The sequence below is a fragment of the Octodon degus genome, unplaced genomic scaffold, assembly GCF_000260255.1.
Source record: "Octodon degus isolate 3935 unplaced genomic scaffold, OctDeg1.0 scaffold00059, whole genome shotgun sequence".
NCBI classification, from domain to species: Eukaryota; Metazoa; Chordata; class Mammalia; order Rodentia; family Octodontidae; genus Octodon; species Octodon degus.
In genome coordinates this window covers 1,136,198-1,156,547 of record NW_004524635.1, presented here as the reverse complement: position 1 = coordinate 1,156,547, position 20,350 = coordinate 1,136,198, and the positions used below count along the sequence as shown (strand labels likewise).

General features: G+C 37.0%; 1 protein-coding gene and 1 pseudogene across 1 annotated transcript in view; both read left to right on the top strand.

Annotated features, from left to right (window-relative positions):
- Positions 1-20,350, top strand: part of Znf385d (zinc finger protein 385D) — a 354,050-nt gene that overhangs the window by 173,623 nt on the left and 160,077 nt on the right. The window lies entirely within an intron of this gene.
- LOC105742544 lies at positions 5,824-7,703 on the top strand (annotated as a pseudogene).

The following is a 20,350-nucleotide window of genomic DNA, read 5'->3' as shown; positions in this document are numbered from 1 at the left end:
GATTAGCACTTGTGGGACTATGCAAGTCTAGCTGGCTAGCCTCAGGTCAGGATACGCTAAGGTATCCTACCCTCCGTACACTCCTGTGGGATCTACCAGAAGGTACTCTCCCCAGGCTTGTCTGAATATCACTACTTGGTTCTTCCCTCTCCCTGTCTTGCTTCTTTGCAAGGTCATTGATATCTCCTAAATGTACATCATGAAAAAACACATGGATAATGCAGTCTTCATTTCAGAGTCTGTTTCTCAAAGCCAGAACTCAGATAGGATTGTTTGAAAGTAAAACTGTGAAGACTTTATCCTTTACCCAACCTTGTCCCTATTTGTCACTGCATAAGTTCATGAAGTTGCCACAATCATAGGAAGTCCAGAGGAACAGTGCACTCTGTAAACAACTGATCTTGGTTGTTCATGCATGAAGCTTTGCATATGAACCTCTATGGTTTTAACTGATAGAGTACAACCTCTAGTATTGCCTGTGTGGGCTTGCCCCAACACACAGAAGCCCTACCTGCAAGTGTTGCTTCTTTGCCATGCTATGTTCTGGGTCAGCAAGTCCAGAGAAAACCTTCCTCAGTCTCCTTCGAGTTACTTCACTTTCACTATTTCATGTCCACTCCCTGCAGGTTTTCTCTGCTGTGAAAGGCCAGGCAGAAGTGGCAGTGAGACTGGGCCTTTTGCCCAGCAGAAACCCATCAGAAAGCCTCCTGGCTCAGGCCCATAGCCTAGCACTTTGCTCCTTTTAAGAACTTCTCTTCTTGTCATTTTCTCCAGTGTTTTTGAACCAACTTATATTTTGGCTTTTCTCTTTACAATATCAGAACATATTCTTTCCTATTGTCCACTATAATTTTAAGTAAAATCTGAAATACACATTTATAGACCCAGAATGAAAATTATTATATTTTCAAGACTTTAAAATATATTTTATGTGCATATTTTCATGTCCTACACATGTTTGGTTGTAGGACATTTCGAAAGAAAGATTTATGACTACATTTACTACTAATCCTAAAAGCAAGAGATACCAAAATGTTTTACTTTACTTAACTACCTTTGCACTACTCTTCTTTTTTTTTTAATTTGTTTTCTTTTTCACCTTTTTTTTTTTAAATTTTTTTTAACATTTATTTATTGTGTGTGTGTGTGTGTGTGTGTGTGTGTGGCCAGCTCAGCCCACCAGGGGGCGCAGCTGGCTGGCATGTGGTGCTGGGGGATCGAACTGTGGTCCAAGTAGGTGCTTTAGACAACTGAGCCATCTCTTTCTCCTCAGAACGTATAAATCTTTCGCCTTTTACTCTTCTTTTTTAGTTAAACTCATAGATAAAAGATGTCAGTCATGGAACTATGTCCACAAAGGATGGGATAAAAGTCATTTACATTTCAGAAGTTGTTTTGGCCAAGAGTCTGGTTGGAGGTTTGGAGGGAGAAAAGTACAGGAAGTGGATGAGGTGGAAGAAGAGAAGGATAAAGAAAAGGAGGAGAGGAAAGAGGGGAAGAGTGGAGGCGAAAGAGGATGGAAGGAGAAAGAAGGCAGGAGAAGGGAAAGAGAGGAAAAGGGAGAAGGAAAATAGATTAATTTAAAAGTTATGAAATGGAAACTGAAATATTGGAAAGCACACTGGTAACAGAATTTGAGTAACAGAAGAGAAAACATAAGGCCCTCAGGGCCCCCAGAGCCCACCACTAGTACACCAGTTCCTCCCTTAAAGACAGATGAAGATGACACTGCAAAACAAGGAGTGAATCAGTGGAGAGATCTCAAACAGAGAGTGGCCAGGCAGAAAGGGACCAGCAGAAGTGTTCCTGACCACAGCATGGGGGAGGACATTGGTGACCTGTGGCTTTTTTCCCTTGCTGGATGTGGATGTGTAGAGATGCGCTGAGATCGTGATGGGCTCTGCCATGCTTGGAGTAATTTGTCAGTGGTCAGGAGCTTGCTGAAAGATTCTGTTTCAGGCTGTGCATCCTTAGAGCCAGGGCAGGGAATAGAGCACATTAAGAAAGGCCCTGTGTAAGAATTGCACCTTTCCTTTTGGTTGAGATCAGTGAGGAGATTTGTGTTCTAGAATGCTTTTCCCTTGGGCAAGTTTTGTACTTTGATTGACAGATTCTAACTGCTTTCTACTTAGAAGAAAATGGAATAGGTTTTATTCTTGAAAGGTACCTGTTGCTGGGATTTGAAACCTTAAAATAGAAATTGCCATTTCTTTCACATCTAAGATTTGATATGGGAAGAATTTGAGCAAACCAAAGTTTTGCAGCACATAGAGCTTTTAAAAAGATCTTTTTGAGGAACAGAAAATTAAATAAGGCAAACATTATTTGGCGTGTGTGCTTGTGTGTTTGTGTAGACAAGATTATTGTGGAGGGAACTCTATGAAAAAATATAAATGCTCTTACAGAGAACACAATTAGAAGGGAAAATGCAAGACACATTAATATACTGGCAACTGTAGGACTCACTAACTTGCTTCTCTTGATGTTTGTTTATAAGTTAGAAAGAAGTATATATTTTAGGAACACTAAATCTTAGTAAGTCATCAAATGGAATATTGGCAAATTGTGTCTCTTAAATGATGGGTGAAGAAGCAGAATCTCATAAAGAAGCTTATGGAGAAGTAGGAAGAGTATGGAACCTGACAAGGAAATGTACATGGATGCCAGAAAATATGCCATTGTTTAGAGAAGGAAACTACTGATAGTCATATGTGCTAATTAAGATAACTTTCAATGTGCCGGAAACTGCAGTAATTAAGTCCTTTGCAAATATAACCTCATTTAACCCCTATAACATATCTACATGTTATGTTTTATGTTCTCATTTATGAGTAACCAAGTTTAAAGATATTTATTAATGTAGCTAATGTCTCACTGTTAGTAGCTCTTAGGAGTTAATACTTGAAGAAAGTCTTGAGCAGCTGCTAGTAAAGAAGAACATAAAATCAAAAGATGTAAAAGTTCAGAAGTTGGGTTGATTTGCAAGAATCAAAAGTTTTAAGAGTACATGTGACGGAAGACTAGGGCAACCACTGAGTCCAAAGCCATTAGTAAGAAACACTGAGGCTTCATATTGTGGAAGGAACTAGACCTGGGAAGAGCTGTTCTGAACAAGGTTAAAAATGGGGGAAGGAGCTGGAACTTCAAAAGGTTCTGGAGAGAGGAAGAGAGGCAGAGGCAAGGAGCCAGTGGAAGCTCAGGTTGTGACCTCAGAGCAGGGTGATACTAAATTAACCAGGTTGTGGTTTCTTCCTATGAGAACACAGTAGGAAACATTTGTGAAGACCTGTGAGTTAATTTATGTTCATATTCGGCTTCACATGGTTGACTTAATTTATCATAGGATTAATTAGTTAATCAACTCATCAGTGGTAACTCTTGGAGAATGTTTTCAGAAATCTATGAACATTCTTTCTTTTGTCATATTAACTACTGAGTAATTTTTCTCTCCCTGAAGGTATTTAAGTAAAAGAGAAACAAATAGCGGAACAGAGTAGTAAGAGAACATATTATTTTCTTTTCAGGAAGGAAAATGGAACATTCTAAAACATTTTTGCTTCTTGAAGAGGCAAATGATTACTAGTGAAAAAAGGAAAACTGAGTTTTGTGTTTATAGTAATTGAAAGATGTTGAGAGAAACCTTATGAAACATATTCACTCATTTTTCTGAGTTGCCATGTCTAGCGTGTGATATTAAAATGTTGTATACATATTTAAACATAATTTTCTTTCTAAAAATATAATAAAGTTAAGATTAATTTGAATACATTCAGCTTAGTTTCCTCCTTGATTAGATGGAGACTGTATTGTAGATCTAGGTGCTCAGGTGCTCGCCATCGCTGCCTCATCTTTTCTCCTCTCTCCTGCTGCCTTACTACCAAGTGCAAAATAAAGGTTAAAAAAGAAAGAATAATCACCACCTTTGCTTAGCTAATTTTAGCTATGTAAAATTATAGGTACCATGAGCTATTGTTCAATGATTCTTTAGGCTATCAGTTCATAAAAGCACAAAGAATAATGTAGCACACTTTTAATGGTATAATTTCAAAGGGTTATTACAAACATTTTGAAAACTCTCCTTTAGCTTTGAAAAATGAAATACGTGAGATGTACAAAAATATGTACTACATATGTGAATTGTAATGAAAATTACTGTGTAAATAACATGAAACTAGTAGCCAGCTTACAAAATGGATCATGATCTTTGTCTTTTAAAATACTTGTAGTGGAGGAAAGGCCACAGCTGTGGCCGCAGTGGTGGAAGGACCTGTGTGGCTCCTACTGCCTGGCCAGGTGGACCCACTTGGTGAGGCTAGAAGACCAGAAAGTGAGCAGACAGCCAGGATTTCTCACACAGGCTGGCAGATTGTTCTCTAAACCCACACACTTTGGCTTCCACATGCAGGAGAGCATACCCTATACCCGCTGTAGATTCTCACTGAGGGACAGCACAGCACATCCACAAGGCCATAGGTGACAGTGGGTACCACTCTCACCAGTGCTTGTTGAAAGCCCAACAGCGTGGAATCAGAACTGGAAATAACACAAACTGCCATCAGCAGATGGGCGCACAAACCATCAGTGGCTTATCCTCACAGTGCCCATGGTGGCTGCACCACGGGTGAGCAGCAGTACACATGAAAGCCAGCAGGTTCACACTGATGGAATAATCTCTGCAAAATCAAAACTACTTGCTGAGTAGCCACAGCTTTCTTGTATCTATAAAGTGCAAACTCTCTGCCTAGGATACAAATTACATGGACTGCTTGGGGTGGGAGGACAGGTAGTGACTACAGTGGTCACAGGAAAGATTCAAAGTACAGCACTGATGTGTTCATCACCACCACTGGAGGAACAGTTTCTGCGGTCTACAGAGCCTACCTGCCGTGCAGTCACTACATACTGTCCCTCTTCGCTGTGTCACATCACTGAGCACTATGCTTTGGTATTAAGTTCATTAGCTAAGAGTGAATCGTCACCATGTGTACCTCAGCACTGCAGCCTACTGTGGATCCCCCACCATGAAACCAGAGGTTACAATTTAGACCAAGATTTCTGTCTCGTAAGGAAAATTATGTGGAAATTTGGGGAATGTCACAGTACTCCCTATTTAACTAAAAATAACCAATCCAGAAATAAAAGTATCATCAATTTTCACAGCTAAGTATAAATACCCAGCACTACATCTTCATAGAAAATGGCTCTGTTGTGTGGAAAAGATCGCTCAGCACTGTGCCCACCACATGTTATATGTCCATGCACACATATTGCTTTCAAAGGAAAAATGTTGTCCACGCCTAAAATCACAGAAAGATTTCCTAGGTTTTCTTTTGCTGTTTTGAAATCACACACTTAATCGGGCAAGATGGTTCCTTGAGTGTAATTCCAGCATTCTGGGCAGCTAGGCAAGAAGATCATAAGGCAGAGTCCAACCTGACAAATTTAGTGACATAAGAGACACATTCTGGGTATCTGAAAAAGAAAATGTCAGAGGATATATTTCAATGTGAAGATGCAGGATTCAAGACCCAGTACTGCAAAAGTAAAAAAACTCATATAGCAGTTAGATGATAGGTTAGATTAAAAGATACAGAGATAAAAATTAGACAAAAGTAAGTGGCCACTGGTTTATGTAGCATAAGGACAAAGATGGGCCATAGGATCTTCTTACCAGAGGGGGAACTCAGGCCGGAGAGCCCCACCACATGACCTCACTTCCTCGGCACCGTCCCCACCCAGATCTTGGAACCTTGTTAGCCATCCTCACACTCTAGCTTCAGCAGTCTCCGGAGATCACATGGCTGGAAACTGGCAATAGTGAACATGCTGAGCTGCTTCCCCACTTCTCTAGGCCGCACCTCAGGACCCCAGGCAGGTAAACAACCTGGGACAGACTGAGAAGAGGGCTGACTTCATCCAAACTCCTGAAGCCCACCTTGCAGCAGCCACCTAACTGTTACAGACCCCCCAGAGAAAGTCTTTCTAGGACTGACCACCAGTAAACTAGCAAAATCAAGGCACCCATTCAGAATCTTCCTAAGCTGAAATATCAACTGCATAGACCATGCAAAGAGAACTGGGCAAGTTTTTCCAGGCCAAGAAACATTAAGTATCTCTGAGCAGGTCTCCCCAGAACCAAATATAAATAAGCTAGTTGAAGAAGACCAGGGTGGGAGACCAAAGTCACAGCTACCAGCCACCAGGGGACACTCAGAACTCTGGTATACATGCACCCAGGCCCAGGCATCACTGTTGGATATAAGTTTACAGAGAGCCTGGCAGAAGTCCAGCCAGTGTGGTCAGTGCAATCAGAACACACTTGTGTGTGGAGACCTCTGAGCCAGTTTTTTTCTGAGTTGCCAGCCCTGCTATAGACCCTTCTTCCTGAGCACCTCCACAGACCATGCCTCTGCCCAACAGGCCCTGTTTATGGAAAGAAATGCCATAATAGTATGCTTTGAGACTTGCATGTCTTTTGAGGGCTTTTTTTACTGAAGTTGAAGGTGTCTTAAGACGAAAAAAAAAGCAGTTTTTATCACAAGAAGAGGAGAGAAACCCATATACTATATCACCTCAGTTGGAGACAAAAGAAGCCTTTAGGCTTTCTGAGCTAACAAAGTATTTTGAACTCTTCATTCATGCATAAACTTATATACCAGAACATCCACAGATGCTTTGTTGAAAGATAAATTCACCAACAACAGAGCTGCACACCTCTGCAGAAAACTTTATTATGCAAATAGTCATATTTTTCAAGCCAAATGTTTCAGCATCCATGCTCCCTGAACTGCCTGTGCAGACCCTTAGGATGGCTTGCACACCAGGTGTGCAAGTGTATCAGCTGTAAGCTCTTGGTTTATAAGAAGTGCTACAACCTTTGTTAGAATTGAATGTGGACTATCCTTTGCCACCTGATCCCAGGGTACTGGTGGATCAGTCACCCTTACCTTCACAGCCTGCATAGGCAGTAGACCCATATAATCCTTTAAGTCCGGCGGGTTTGCAACAAGTGGGTGAAAAGAATGAGGCTGTGAACAACAGAGAAAGTACAGAAGCTTCATCTCATTTAGGTCTTCAGGACTTTGACTTGCTCCAGGCAATAGGGACAGGAAATTATGCAAAAATACTATTGGTTCAACTGAAAAATACAGATCATGTGTATGTAATGAAAGCTGTGATAAAACAGTTTGCCATTCTCAGTTGGGTACAGACAGATAAGCATGTCATGGAGCAGGCACCTAATTATCCTTTTGTTATTGGATTGCATTCTTGCTTTCAGACACAAAGAAGACTGTTCTTTGTACTAGACTTTGTAAATGGCAGAGATCTAGTGTTTTGTAATCAGAAACAAAAAATACTTCCTGAAGAACATACCAGGTTTTACTCTACAGAAATCAGTTTAGCATTAAATTATCTTAATGAGCCAGGGATACTTTATAGAAATTTGCAATTTAGTTGTGGGCTCAGAGGGACGCATTAAACTCACTGAATACTGCCTCTATTAAGGACTACAGCCAGGAGCTACAACCAGCACTTTCTGTGGTGCTCCTAATTACCTTGCTCCAGAAATTACAAGAGGAGAATATTATGGCTTCATTGTTGACAAGTGGACTTCTACAGTGCTAATGTTTGAGATGGGGGTCAGAGAATCTCCATTTCATTTTATCTTGCTGATAGTTCTGATACCCCTTATGAAAACCTAACCAATTATCTCTTGCAAGTTGTTTGGGCAGAAAACACACACACACACACACACACACACACACACACACACACACACATCCCATTGGCTGTCTATAAAAGCTGCAAGTGTCTTGGAGCCTTTTCTGATCAAGGACCATGGGCACGATTGTGCTTTTATCCTCAAACAGGACTTGCTTATACTCAGGAGCATCTGTTCTTTCAAAGTGTTGACTGGGACACGATGGAGTAGAAACAGGAGATCCCTCCTTTTAAGCCAAGTATTTCTGGGAGTTGAGTTTGGACAACTTTGATCCTCCTTTTGCTAATGCACCTGTCTGGCTCACACCGCATAATAATGGCATTACGAGGAGCATTGATGAGTATGAACTTGTAGTCTCTCTGAGTATATCAACTGCCTTTTGATGCATGAAGAAGAGTGGGGCTGATCCTTATTTTTCAACTGTGCAGTCTGCTTATGTTGCATTTAATACATGGATATTTAATAATTGCATGCATTTAGTTCAAGTGAATTTGGATATAATACTTCATTCTTATAGTCTACAATAGAAAATATTCAAATTTGTGCAGATTGATTTGCTTTTGTGATTTGATATAAGTAATGAGAAGATACTCACTTTTTAACCCAACTTTTATACACATTCTTCCTTGCATTGAATGGAGACACAATAGATAATATTTTCTTATTATTTACTCTGCAGGTAAATAATTTCTTCTTCTTTTTTTAATTTAGCACAGGTTCTACCTGCTTTCAACCTCCCAAGCACTGGGATTACAGTTGTATCTTACCACGCCCAGTTTCAATTGCCATCTCAGCACACCCCAGGGGCAGGGCCAGCATAACACACCAGGGATTGAACCCTAGCCTCTGTGTCTGCCTAAGAACTTGTTTTAATCCACTGAGCTATCTGGCCAGCCCTAACAATTTTTTTAATGTATTTTTTCCATAATTTTATTGAGAGACAGATAGCAACGAGACAGTTTCAAATCAAATTGGTATGACAGTTTCAATAATTAACACATTGCATACTCTCTTCCTAGTGGTTATTTGCTATACAAGATGCAGACATGATATCCTATTTACAAAAACTATTACAACAAATCCTCTATTCATTAAGAAAATGTAACTATATATCTATCCTAACCATTTTGAATACACAGATACAAAATGGACATTCATCTGCATCCCCTTTTTGTTTAGTTCCGTCATTTGAATATTATAGGTATGCAGGGCTGGGGAGATGGCTCAGTAGAATAAGCGTTGGACTGAATATTATAGGTATGTTAACTCAGCAAAATATTCTAAAAGAGTCCATAATAGTATTGGGTCTTCCTCTAAATGGCAGTGTCAGAAATAGTTGACCTGAGTCCCCTACAGCTCAACATATCACCATGGCTTTGCTTATACTTCATTTATATACTTTTCTGCTGAATAGTAGGACCTATGCAACAAGAGTTGTAGCTTTTGGATCTGATAAGGTCAGTCAAATCCTCTCAGGATTTATCCTGAGATCCTGTACCTCAGATTGTAGAACCTTTGTCAGTGTCAGCCATGTGGATGAGTCACGGCAATTGCTTGGCCAGTGTGCTGTCTGTGAAAGCCTGAGAGAATGTTTTCTCTCCACATGACTCCCCTTAGGCACACTCTACATCATTGATCACTTTCCTCTTTGGCACCATAATCTCCTTGATCAAAAAATTTGGAGCACTACAGAGTTACTTGATGTTACAGTACAAGTTCTCATATGTTCTGAGTCTTAATTGACCTTGGAAGGCTAAGGCCAAAATGTTGACTTTCCTTGCAGCCCTTCTTTTTCTCTAATTTTGGTCTGCAAACTTAGTTTGTTAACCCTCCAGAGGAGAAGCTTATTGTTATTACCATACAACCTAGGCTGTTAAGCTCAACATCACTATCTGTCTGAATATCAAACATCTTAGGCATAACATGGAACAAGTATTTTTCATCAAGTTTTGATATGTTGAACTTTAAGTCCCTACACAATATGAAAAAACATTTAAAAAATTAAAATATAGGCATAAAGAATTATATTATTATTTTTTTTTTTTTTGGTGGAACCGGGGTTTGAACTCAGACCCTTAAGCTTGCCAGGGAAGCACTTATTCCATTGAGCCATCTCCCTGGTCCAAGAATTATATAATACTTATGTTTACACATAAGTCCAGAAATCTAACCATATACAACCTTGTAGCAGGATAGTCCCGCAACATTCATTTTCCTGTCTCCTGCCTTCATTCACAACAACTTGTCTTTTAAGTGGAATATCTTAACTATGTTTGTTTCTCTCCAAAACACCCAGTTTATGTGGTCTTCAAAGAAATCTAAAAAATAATACCAGTTTTGAATAAATCTACTGAAAATATATACATTATAATTCTATCTCTTTAAGTTTCTTTTTTCTTTAGTAGGGTAACACATGAAATAGGTAGTAGAAATCACTCTAGAATCAAAGTTTTTCAGACCAGTTTTATTAAACTTTATGATTAACAATCTATTTATTTATTTTTTACTAGATTGGAATTTTATTTATTTATTTATTTATTTATGGAACTGGGGATTGAACTCATGCCCTTGTGCTTGCCAGGGAAGCGCTTATTCCACTGAGCCATCTCCCCAGCCCCTATGATTAACAATGTAATTACTTCCCAGATAATGCATTCTTTTGTTTATTTTAGCACCATTTTTATGCAGAGGAGTTGAAAAGTGACCAGTCTCATCTAAATAACTTTCAATGGCAAAATCATAGTAAAATTTAATTTTGAGGAAGCTAAAATTTAGGATGATTTAAAATATTAGACATTTAATAAATGATTTTTTGCTTGCTCCATTTCTTTAAAAAAGTAACTTTTCCAAAACTTTTAATAACTTTCCAAATCTTTTATGCTATTTTTATTCAAATAACTTAAATTTGAAAGTAATAAAAATGTCAGATAGAATGTTTACATACATTTACATGTTTATTTGAAAAATGTGTATATTTCTCCTAATGCTTGGAATGTTTTTAAAACACAAAAGGCAGAATTTATATCATTAACTTTGAGAGAATCCTGACATGTCAGAAATATGTTTACATTCATGATCTTTTTTATAACTTATTTTATTTATTTATTTATTTATTTATTTTCGCAGAACTGGGGATTGATCTCAGGCCCTTTCACTTGCCAGGCAAGTGCTTTTTATACTGAGCTATCTCCCCGGCCCTCATGATCTTTTTTTAAAGTGTTGCTCTTTCCCTTATGCCAATTCAGAATGAAGAATAATTTCATATCGAGTCTATTTATAATATATATCATTGGGCCCATACTTAATTCTTTTTGCCTTTGGACATCATTTTGAGAAAGTGTAGAAACTATATTCATGATAAAATAATTTAAGATGTTATAGTAGCTAGTTATAACCTCATGAACATTTTTGAATAGATTTCAGATGAATGATTTCATTAGATAGAGTTTCTGATCCATCTAACCAAATCTTAACAGTTTGCTACCAATGATATACAAATAATGAACTTTTCATTTATAGACTTTTAAACTTTATTTAGTGGCTTCTTTTGTCTTTAAAATTTTTAATTAATGAAATTTGCTGAGTATATTTTATGCAGAATTGCATTACAATTAGGATTTTAACTGTGTTCTATTTTTTCCTGTCTTTAAGTATCATCCCAGCTCTTACTACATTATATAGAAGTTCTCTCAAAGTACTCCTCAGAGCAATAAGGGAGGTTACCATCAGAATGGTTGGCATTTTGGTGTTCTAGGAAATAGTTAATTTTGTTTAAGCCTGTGATTCGATCACTCTTTGGGTATCTAGCCTAGACTGAATATCAAGTACTATGCTTATTCAATGTTGATACATTTACTTTATAAATTTATTTTGTTTTGATTTTTGTCATGTAGAATACTGCTTTAATCATTGTAATGTAATCTGTATTTGTGTACCTTTTTTTAGAGTTAAAAAAATCTTTGTACTGCTTGTTGATTATAGCCCCTTACATTCCTGTTAGAAGTAACCAGTACCCATAACTTTATTATTCCTATGTTTTTCATTATTGTTAAGAGTATATATATATATATACTCTTAAAAAAGGATCATGTAGTTGGCTTCATGGAAATATAGTGTGTGCCTTCACACGGGAAATTTCTGTGACCTATTTTTTCCACTAAATTTTTTCTGTTTTGGTGGAACCGGGGATTGAACTCAGATCCTTGAGCTTGCTAGGGAAGCGCTTATTCTACTGAGCCATCTCCCTGGCACCTCCGCTCAATATTATTTGCTTGATACTCATCCATATTGGTACATTTTGCTATGTACCAATATCTCCTTATCATGCTCTACTCTTGTATCTAATTCCATGTTTTTGCTATTACAAAGACTGCTCCTGGTAACATTTTTACACACAAGTCTCTGTGCATAGTGTCATGAGTTTTAGAGTGTGTTACTTAGAAATAGCATTGTTGTACCTTACACCACTAGGATCTTACTGTTGGAAAAATAGTTGAGTCCCATTTATTCTACATTTACATCAATAGCTGGTTCTTTTGTCTGTTTTTAAATCTTTGTGTCAAAGTAATGGATGAAAAGTAGAATCTCAAAGAAATTTTAATTCTTGAATAATTTACCTGGATTACTAACCATGTCAATCAGTTTTTCTTACGGTTAGTTGCAAAACCTTTTCTTTTTCGTAGAAAGTCCACTTTATATTATGATATTTTTCTACATATTATTTAAACTTATATATGATGAATATTAATCCTTTTTCAGGCTTAGGATTTGTATTTTAGTTCTCTTTACAGTAACTTTTGATTCCTACATTTAGAGTTATTTAAGCCTTGCTTTGGTCTTATTTGAAAATGTTTTCCTACTTATTGAAACTAAAATATTTCCTTGTGTTCTGAAAGAGCATTGTCTTTTTAATTTAAATGTATAATATCCTGGGAAAGAACATACATGTATGACGTGCGAGATGAGGACAGCTTTGTTGTTTTCATGGTACGGAACTGTCCTCTCTCTTTCACTGACCTCTTTGCAGCAGCCACTCAGTGCGAGAGCATGTCTACTCTCTGGTGCACTCTGACTTTAGGCTCTTTGCGTCTGTTTTCTCTCTCTCTGAAGTGTTCTTTCTTCAGGTCTCAGCATGCTTCCTTCCTCACCTTCTTCTGGATTTTTCTTTAGTGTCAGTTTTTCAGTGAGGTGATACATGGCCATTCAGTTTAAAAATGCAATACTTCCTTTTATTTATTTTTTCATGTTTATGTATTTGGTAAATGTCTCACTACACAGCTTAGACTTACAGTGAGCCTCCTGTTTTCCGCCTCCCCAGTTCTGGATTATAGGCATGTGCCACCACATCGGACTGGAAGACTAGAGATCAAACCCTAATCCCTGCACTTGCCAAAGCAGGCACTCAGTCTGCTTAGCTATCTCACCAGCCCTAAATTTCTTTCAATTAGGGGCCGGGGAGATGGTTCAGTAGATTAAATGCTTGCTTGGCAAGCACAAGGGCCTGAGTTCAATTCCCAGTTCTACAGGAAAACAACAACAACCAAAAACCTTCTTTCAGTTATTCTCCATTTTATATTTTGTGTCTGTTCTCATGAAGTTGTGAATTTGAGTATGTTTGTCATATTTAATTGTGTATTCCCCCTACACACACACACACACACACACACACACACACACACACACAAATATAAGCACAATGAAGAAAGGAGTTAGTGTTTCTTTTGTTTACCTGGCTTGTCAACATCCATAACTATGCCACACCCCTAATAAGTGGTCATTAGTGCATACTAAACAAGTAGACTAATGAGCATATTCCATTGTGAAAATGGATCTGCTTTTGAACCCCAGATCTTTTCATTGGTTTGTTTCTGTTTCTCTGTATCTCACTCTGAGTCTGTAGCTTTGTTGTAGAGCTTGGTGTCTGAGAGAACATAGCCTATTTGTGTTCTTATTCTTTAAGGGTGATTTTTCTGTTCTCTGTAGTTTCATCTCCCATGTAAATTTAGAATTACCCTAACAAGTCCCATAAAAGATACCTCATTGCTGTTTGATTTGAATTTCACTGACTTGGTTTTATTTCAAAAGACCAAAAAGACTTTTTCTTATTATTTTAATCTTTCTATCATAAATATGATACATATTTCATTTATCTAGTTCTTTAATATATTTAAATATGTTTTACAAATTATCTCTATAAATTGTGCACTGTTTGATGAATGCTTTTTTCTTCATGCAGACAAGGTTGAATTATTCATAGATTCTTCAATTAAGCCAGGAGGCCCTTATCTTTAAACATTGACACTATATACTCTAACAATTAGATCATAAAATATCATGAATTTTAAATAAAGGTAAGTTTTCAGAAGAATCCAGTAATTGTAATTAATCAGTAAATTTTCTTTCAGCTATGAGATGGAAATCTTGAGAGAAGGACCTAATTTAAATTACAGAGCAGGCTTAAGGAGAAAAATACTATGCTCTTAACGTGCAGCTTCTCTCCACCTATAAAAGCTTACCCGACCCAACCCCAGGAAAATTATTAACTCTTCCCCTTGTGTTTCTAAGAAATGTTTTGCATCACATTTCACAATGTTGTGCTGTGATTATACACATTTAACTTCTCACCTACGTTGTCCTCTCAGGGAGACCAGAGACTCTGTGCTGTCATACTCCAGCTCACTCATGCTGCCTACCCTGTAGAATACAGCTCTATAAACTGACAGATGTTAAAGTAAGACATTCAGATGAGAACACACAGAAAATTTGCTTTTTCTAGAACCTTCACAAATGGCACAGGCATTAGCCTGTGTGATAATCTTTTCCGTCCAACTCCTCTGTTTCACTGGAGGCTCATTTTCCATTCTCCCCAGCTGCGCCTTTCCCTCTCAGCTCTCAGGTTCCTTTGTATCTTTTCATTTTCCTGTCCAGAGACCTCAGTGCTGACCCAGGAATTTTCATAGTTCTCTCTTTCCATACTTTACTGCAAGACTTACTGCCTATCCAGAACTACTGTGACTTCAATGATACTCTGAATAGTTAAACATATGACGTTGACACTTAACACACTCAGAAACTTCTGAGGCTTTTTTCTAATTTCCTGAGCCATACATCTAATCCCTGCTTGTTAGTTATGTACAAAATCTGCCATATAAAATGATTAGCACATACTATCTAATGCTGTGTGTTACCAGTCTGAACTCATTAATCTCTTGATCCATGTAATTTTCTTGGGTTTGTCAATATTTTTCATTCATGCAATGTATAATGTTGTCATTACCATTTCATTACCTGAATTAGAAGAGTTAGCCTTCTATTAGGACTTGCATCAGATAATTGTGACTTCAAAACATATGTCCTAAAAGACCTCCCCATCTCCGTTACTAATTTTTACTGTTATGACCTGATCTCAACTTATCTTCTTCAGTAAAGATTGACCTTGCTTGACATTCTTGTCCAAATTATTTTTGTATATGTACATTTGAGATGAATGATTTTAATAGTATATTATAAAATAATATTGCTCTATGGTGTCATTTCATTAACAAAGCACCCAGGATATGTCAAGTGTTATGTCCTCAACTACCTGCTACTTGTCTGTCTTCCACAATACTATTGTATATTTAGCTTGAAAATTTGAATGTTTACTGACATCATATCACTTTATAATTCATGTAGTGTGTTTTCCTTGCAAATGTCACTTCTCCTTTTGTCTGTTTAAACCTTACCCTTAGCTCACTGATCATCATTCATTTGAAGTCTTCCAGGACATTCCACAACTTAACTGACTCAGCACTTGTGGTTCCATGGCGTTGTGTTTGTATCTTTATTTCAACACTTCTACTTTGAATTAAAATCTATTTATATGTTTAATCCATCCTTTATTGTTTTGCATTCCTTCTCAGAGCTCAGAGCAACTTACTTTGCATGGTTGTACTACCACAGAAGTCAGATTCCATATCTCTCCTTGAACAAAACTCCATAGAGATTCCCCAAACATTTTCTCAATGTAGAGATTTTTTTTTTTAATGTGGTACCAAGAATTGAACCCCAGGGCCATTATTTATTTTTTATATTGAGAATCTCACTAAGTTTTTCAGCTGGGAATTGAACTTTCAGTCTTTCTGCCTCATTCTTCCCAGTGTTACCATTAAAGGCTCTTGACACTAAGCTCAGCTGAAGATAGCATTCCATCTTGTCAGCTCTGACTGAGTCTACTTTTCATGTAGGCGAACATGTTCAGCCTCTTTAAAACTTTACTAGGCCAGGGATGTAGCTCACTGGTGCACACATATGCCTAGCAAGTGCAAGTTCCTGAGTTTGATTCCCAGTGCCAAAAGAAAAATAATTAAAATAAAATAAAATCTTACCAAATTGGGAAGAAGTTTGTTTTCAGTTCATTCTTTTCAATAGTATCAGCATGAATACAGAATGTTTTCAGTGGATCTACATTTCATTATGATCTTACACATTGGAAATACAACATAAAAGTCCTTTGATTCTTCCCAATTATCTGCCCCTCTGCACATGGTTCCCTAGTCTCTCATTTAATCCTATACTACTCTTTTCCAAATGAAAAAATTATTACATGCCCATTCTGGAATTCCACCCATATTTCTTCACATCTAGATTTTAGATCAGGGCATGTTATTTTTTTTTACAATTCATCATATCTCTCCATTTTTGGTGCCCAGGTATCTTCTTCACCAAATATTTCAACCCTGTGTTGACTAGGATTTATTCCTGTTTGCATTTATATGATGAAGTACAAATGACTATGGGAACCCTTGCCAAGCTGTGTCATGCTCTGCGTGGTCTGTTCCTGGTGAATGTTTTGGAATTGTTTAAAATTCAGCTTAGCAGCCTGACACTTGATCCATTATGTGTTTTTCTTTAGCAGTTACCATTAGCACCCAAGAAATAACAGAGTCAGGTTACTGTGTCAAGTAATTAGCAGAAACCTTCAGTAATGGTATGTTTTCTTTATTGTGATTGCCTTTTTATATTTGATATTTTTAGACGCAAATATTTTTTACAAAATAAAATTGTTATCCAAGATCTGGAGAACTAGTTCAGAAAGTTAATTTCAAATAGAAAGTCACTTCAGCAACAGAGGAAGGATGAAGATGCAGTTTTAGCTGTTGCTTATTATTTTCATGATGGAAGCAATTACATATTCCAAGAAGTGGAAAAACAACTCCTAAGAGTTCCCAGAAGATTCCAGAGGAAGTGCTGTAATCCTAAATTATGCTCTTGATGTTAAAATATTATTTAGAATATTCATTATTTAAATTGAATATTTTCAAATATGGACAATAATATGTATTACTTGTAAGCTTTAATTTATGGAGATTAGGTCGTATGGTATTTTGGGATGAGTGTACATATTAGGAGACAAGATTACTCTTCTATTTTTATTTAAAACACATTTAGATGAAATTGTAAGTTTATTTCATAATGACATAAAATACATACACATATAACTTTTTTCTCCTAGTTTTTTGTTTTACATATATTGAAAGAAATTTAAAAAGAAGTTATAGTTGAAAAAAATGTTTTGGGTCATCAACTGATGAGGAGTTAAGCATTTCTGAAAGCCAATAGAATAGTAGAATGGAGAAAAAATATAAAATGAATTCTGAGGGCAGAACACATAAGAATATCTGAAATTAGGGTCTGTGGTTAGAATGAGAGATGGATTAGGTGGAAAGCCAAAGGGAGGTAGGACAGAAAATTTGAGTATTGAGTAGGAGGTGAAGAATGTATTTATGTTAAGATAAAATGGACTGGCCAGATACTTCAGCAGATTAAAGCACCTGCTTAGGCAGAAGCAAGGGGACTGTGGTTCAATTCCCGCTGTACCATGCCTTCCCCGCCCCTGGGGTGTGCTAAGAGGGCAATTGAGACTGGGCATGCTGGCACACGCCTGTAATCTTAGTGCTTGGGAGGCTGAAAATAGGAGGATCGCTATGATTCTGATCTGTGTAGTGAGACCCTGTATTAAATATATTTTTTTTAAAATATAAAAGCATCATTGATTTTAAAAACTAAAAAAGAAAAGAATAGAAACTTATCCCTAATATAAATAGGAGCCAAAACTAAAATCTTCAAGTAACTGATGGTAATGTCTATGTAAATATAGAGATAATAATGTGTAATGTAATATATATATATATATATATATATATATTATATGATACTATGCCTATGTGTGCTACTTTGTTTTAAGTTACAAAAAATTCTTTGTGAGTGAACCAAGATTAAAAACACTGAAAATAAAGAAAAATGAATCAGTTCATGCCCATCACATTATCCAACTAAGAGAGAGCAGAACTCATAAAATCAATGTATTGCTAATGTATTTTGTTTGTTTTTAAATTTTAGTCCCTTTAAAATAACTCTGAAAGGATGGGTTATTGTTACATTAAGCTATTTTATCTGGAAAACTATGAACATATAAAGCTGTAAGTGTGTTTTCTAGAATTTGTCTGATATTGAAGGAGGAAAAATAAAATAAAATAATTTTAAAAAAGACCTTAGAACAGGGAATTTGGGATTCAGATACAAATCAGTGGAAGCAAACATAGAAGTGGAGACATGTACTTACAAAATAATGATCACGTATTCAAATGAATAAAATTTGAAAGTCTGTAAAGTAGCATGGAAAGGAATGAAGCGGGATAACGTATACATATGAAAACCTCATCTTGCTTTCTAAAATCTTAAATGTAACACTGTATTATTTAGAGCCATGGTGTCAGATGACAAGAGGAAATCCCCTAATAATATTAAACATTTTAAGCACATACTTCTCAACTTGGAATTTTAGAGTGGAGAGTTTTGCTTTTCATCTGAAGCTGTTTTATATTATTTGACTACTTACCCTATGTGCATCATTTGATAAAAATAAACAAAAACATAAGAAAAACTAAAATATGGAGTACAGCACGGTGTACTCCATGAGTCCTGATTGAAGATTTAAAGCCCATGAAGTCCTAGGGAAATACAAAACGTTCTTGGTCATGTTCAAACTAGCAAAATAACCTCTTAAATCAGTGATTCAGCATGTGCTTGTTCATGGAATACCACTGGGAATTTGCCAGCTCCATTAGGCCATGTGAAGACTGACTTAAATGGTTAGAGTTTATAGTTTAGTTTATGCTGTAGTTTATACCGCAGGGTACAATAGTCCAATGGCACTGTGTTTGGGACATTTAGAAAATTTTGCTTCTTTCTGTATAGTAGAAAATGAATGTGATAAAAATACAACCAAGAATTAACTATACCTTTCACTTAGTTGTCAAAGCTAAGAGAGGGTCTTAGGTATTGAATTACCTTCACCTGGAGTTCAGGTAGGGCTGAGCCTTGGTTTCATCGTCTTTGATCTCTGCAGTTCATTATAAGTCATTTGAAGCTTCTAACTCAAGTCTTCACAATGTCAGAGAGTGCAGTGCGTTGAGAGTAGATGAGTATGGAGAGAAATGAGACAGGGCTTTAGCAGCTCTTTAGGGACCAAATGTAGCCTGTGGTGTAGTTGGAACTATTTTACGTCTGCCCTTTTTACTTCACAATCTGCTTTAGTTTTTCTCAGCTTTTTTGGGGGGGTTTCAGGCATGCACCACAATGCCCAGTCTCGGTGGCCTGCTCAGCATGCCTGGGGGCGGGTGGTGCTGCCAGACCTGTGGTGCCCAAGATAGAACCCTGGCCCCTGCACTTGCCTAAGTAGGCACTTAGTCCCAGAGCTATCTCACCAGCCATCAAGGAACATTTTAAAAATTGAAATACATTTTCCTTATTTTGGGGGCAGTGGCTCTGTGCCTTTAACAAGATCCCCAAGTAGTTTCCTTTATATGGCCAGCATTGAGAATAATTTCCTTAAGTACATAGCAAATGTTTTAACAGTAGCACTAAGAGTTAGACAATTAGTTTCACTGTTTGAGCATACGATTTATTGTGTGATATTTACAACAAGGCTCCAAAATAGATACCTTTAGATGACGTCTGAAATTATATTTTTCAAAAAACAAGTATTTATTAAGCAATTTGCATGATAAAACAATTTCTTCAAAGGCAAATAAAAATAACATACTGCCTCTTTTATAATTTAGACACAAGAGAATAGAAGTCTGTTATTAAATAGCGTATACGAATGCCATGATAATAGAATTATATGGCATTGTCAAAACTTGGAAGAAAGATAGATAGACTACCAAGAGACTGGAAAGATCTTCAGGAGCATACATAAAGGGACGAATAGGCATTAAACATGTCATAAGCAAATAATAAAGACGAGGTGAAGGGGAGGAATACTTTATGAAATATACAGGTAGTCAATTATACTGCATTATGCAAAGTGTGGCTAGCATGTATCCATTACTGGAACAGTGTTTGGGGAAAGGAGGATGAAAAATGGATCCAAAAGGAAAGGGTTAGATTAGCTCCAGAGGCATTCTTTTCCCACATAAAAATTCTTTGTGACTTGAATTGCATAGCACTATTTAAGAAAAAGGGGGATTTGAGCCACCTACAGGGAGAGATGGAGACATAAATAAGTGAAAAAATATTTTATGCAAGGAGTAGAATATTTCAGTTCTGGGGCTGAGGAGATAGCTCCGTAGAATAAGCGCTTGC